Source organism: Calidris pugnax, unplaced genomic scaffold (genome assembly GCF_001431845.1).
Source record: "Calidris pugnax isolate Ruff unplaced genomic scaffold, ASM143184v1 scaffold61, whole genome shotgun sequence".
Classification (NCBI taxonomy): domain Eukaryota; kingdom Metazoa; phylum Chordata; class Aves; order Charadriiformes; family Scolopacidae; genus Calidris; species Calidris pugnax.
The window spans coordinates 2,701,604-2,705,620 of record NW_015090945.1 but is presented as its reverse complement, the minus strand read 5'-3'; positions in this window follow the sequence as shown (position 1 = coordinate 2,705,620).

Genomic DNA, 4,017 nt, shown 5'->3' with positions numbered 1-4,017 from the left:
CCCCCCGCCTCACACCCCCCCCATCCCCAACCCTCCTCCCTCTTTCTTTTCCCCAGGCAAAGAGCTGGGAATCCTCGATACCCAATCGTCAATATTTGGTTTGCCTGTCATGCTGCTGGAGCTCCCCTCCATACAGACCTGCCTCTCTCCTCCTCCTCCTCCTCCTCCGGCTGCGCTACTCTCCCACATATTCCTTCACACCACGATGATGGAAACGCGGGGCATCTTTAGCAAGTTGCTGAAATCTGAGCTTCTGCTTGTTTTCTCAAGTCTTGGACAAACATAACTTTGGGGAGAGCCGAGCGGAGGCATAAAGAAAGAGGAGCCTGCATTTTCATCTTCCTTTCATCTCAGTCATTCAGTCAACCATTCAGTGCCCTATTCAACAGAGCTTTTCATTATGCAAAAAAATGCTAATCCTTTTCCGATGCTTTCACACTTGTATAAACCCCCATTCCTTCGACTGAAAAGCAATTATATCAGTTTACCTTTCTGTCAAAAACAGGATTAATATTCCAATACCAGAATCTCCTTTATTTTCCTATCTTTTGCTTTAGGAAACTAGAGATTATTAGTGGAGGTATTCCTTAGAGCGAGAATACATTATTTTAAATATGATTATTTTAGCCAAAGCGGGAGGGGGGAGGGGGAGGGAGAGGAGGGAGAGGAAAAAAAAAACACAAACCAAAAAAAAAAAAACTTCAGTTGCTGCGGAAACTCTTTTCAGTGACAGAACTGACCTTCCCTTTGCAGAGGCCTGAATAGAATGAGCCTCACTCTGGTCTATTAATCAGAAACAAATTATGAAAGAATGTGGCTGGACTGGTTGACACTATCCTGTCTTGGGAGACTCAGTAACAGCCCAGTAACAATGTCCTCTTCATGGGTAATGAACAGCCATGACAAATGGGGCAGAGAAACTATTTATTTGCATATGCAAATTCTCACACAAGGGAAACATGTACAAACAAGTGTCATTGTAAGGTGGATTAGGCAAACAACGCTTTCTTTTTAGGACATTCTGCAGCCCAGAACATTAGTCAGCACAATTAAACCAGTCTCCATGGAGACTAATGAAATTTCACCATGGTATGAGTTAAATTAGATAGCTAGTTATGTGTTTTCACAATCCAACTTGAAATCCATTATTGTTTCAGAACAATACAGCAATTGTGCCCGGCTGATCTTTGCCAGCTCAACAAGCTCCTAAGTTGACAATTTGCATATGTTAATATAATTAAGCACTAATTACATGAAACTTGTACATATTCACATGCACTTTCCCTGGGCGCTTCTCAGTTTGAACCTTGGCCAAGTCTTTTAACCCTTTGAATGAACGGGGAGCAGCAGCCCAGCTCCTGCCTTCTGGGTACAGCCCCAAGGCAGATGCAGAAGAGCTCGGGGTTTAGAAACACAAAGCTCAACCAGGCTCCTCATCCTCCTCACCAGGCCAGAAACCAACCCTCTGATCCATGGGGCAGGAGAGAGGGGCTGGGGGGGGGAGCTGGACTTCAAGTCCTTCAGAGACCCAGCTCTGGTAACCCTTCCTACATCCCAAAACACCACGATTTGGGCACCTCACGGGTCACAAACACAGGTTATGGCCATTGTCCCAGGTTCCTCCAACCCCCAACTGTCCAGATCTAGCCTGGGTTTCACCTCCGCGCCCTCAGAGCCACCAAAATGGGATGGAGAAAAGGGGGAAAAAAAAAAAAAAAAAAAAAAAAAAGGAAAAAAGAGCAAGCAGTAACTAATGAGCTTTACATAAATATATGCAGAGGCAATTAAGCAGTGTTAATTACTATGACAGCAGTTAATTGAATATAATTAGATATTTTAAGCTACTGACTAAGGCATAGTTAAGATTAATTTTATTGAGATTAATTGTAAATAAGAAGGAGAAAAGGGGAAAAAAAAAAAAAAGAAAAAAAAAAGGAAAAAAGAGCAAGCAGTAACTAATGAGCTTTACATAAATATATGCAGAGGCAATTAAGCAGTGTTAATTACTATGACAGCAGTTAATTGAATATAATTAGATATTTTAAGCTACTGACTAAGGCATAGTTAAGATTAATTTTATTGAGATTAATTGTAAATAAGAATAGATTAACTCTGTGTTTTGACAGGCATAAAAAGTAGTTCTGCAAATTAACTAGGAGAGCAGAAACTAGCACAAAAATCATATATTATTTTAATGTCACACCTCAGAATCATCTGCTCAATAAACATGACTTTTCAAACCCAAACAGACAGGAATCTTGAAGAAAAACAAACAGCTTGCAGAGATTAAAGAGCCTTTTGTCCTTTTTCATGTGCATTTCTTTTAGCAGACTAAATTAAGCGAGTCTGGTGTACGTTTTTAGGAAGGAACATTTCACACTGAATGGAAAAAATGTTCTATCACATATGAAATTCATGCAGCTGTGCGGAACTTGGTCCAGATGGTCTAAGACTATAAAACAACACTAAATGATAGACAGTAGGGCCTTCCCAAGATTATGTGATAAAGTCACAACCTCCGATTTTGACCTAAATTTTCTGTCATGTATTGTTTCCTTCCAGATCGGATAGCTCCATTTTGATTTTTTTTAACTCGTCCTGCGTCTTCGATGGGGAAACTCTTAATAAAACGGCGCCGATTAAGCGCCAGGGCAGAAATCATGAAATATTTACAGGACGCCCCTCAGGTTCATTAGAGCAAGGCTGAACCCCAAGTGCAGCAGACGGTGCCCTGGCTCCCCTCTCAGCCCACCCCACCGCCTCCAGGATGGGGAAAAATACCCGGGTTTAAAGAAAGAAAACCCACACCCCATCCTACCAGCGGATTAATTCATGCACGCTGGTTAAGAAAATTAACAACGAGGCTGAAGAACGCTGAACAAATCACTAATAAGAAAGGGGCTTCAATTGATTTTGAAATAAATCAATAGGTGATTAACACAATATTTTTAAAGCAGCAGAATGTATATATATTATAGAAACGTATATATTATATTTTCAATACCTTTTTAGCTCTTAATCGAACGAGGGCTTTACAATAGCCAGCGTGTCCCTATATTGACTATCAACTTCTCTGGAATGCCTTTAGTCTTTTATAACGAAAATCCAAAAACGGTCTGTGAAACAAGGCTACGACAAGCCATTCTGCAGTGAAAGATTTTAAATCATCCAGCCTCTTCTAATAGACTTGAGACTTATTGAGGTAGAAACCATAAAAAATGAAGAAGGGAAATTTAATCCCTGAAATATTGATTTGCACATTAATATCATATAGGCAGAGGGCAATTTGGCTTCATGGAAATGACACATTGTCGACCCTTGGTGAAGTCAGAGCCAATCTAACTGCTGAACATGTCTGAATCTCAAGAGTTATTAAGGGCTTCCCTTCTTGCCTTTATGACTTTTCTTCAGCCTACCAATGCAATCTTAAATGTATTATCTTTAAGAAATAATTGTAAAACCTCAGGGGTTTTCCAGTTAATGGAAGGGAGGCTAAACCACATCAGATTCTGAAATGCAACATTAAGCCCTTGCAATCAACAAAACCACCTCAATTCTCATCCATCCAGTGCAGGATCTAATATTGTTATTAGAGATAATCAAATTTCATTGTGTAAATTTAGGCTCATGGTCAGAATGGAAGCAGTAAATTCTGCAATATTAAACAGTGATTTTTCTCGGCCCCTTTTATATGGTCTTTGCTGGTGCACCATCTCCACAAATAAACCCCAACTCCTCAAAAAAAAATAAAAATCGAGGGACAAAACCGTCTCCCCACATTGGGAAAGAAGCCGTCCGCGATGCCATTCATCACCTCCCCAGCTTTCCTGCAGTTTTAACTTGATCTGGGGGATAAGTTTCATTTTAGAGAATAACAGAGCAGTATCACTGCCCAAACCCCAGAGCAGGTAGTGTTGCTGTGACTTACACAGCTGGGTTACCTGACCTTTCTTTGTTCCTTGGGTAGGTTTCACTTTTGCAGATTTACGACTTTTCCCTCTAATATTTCCCTGACCC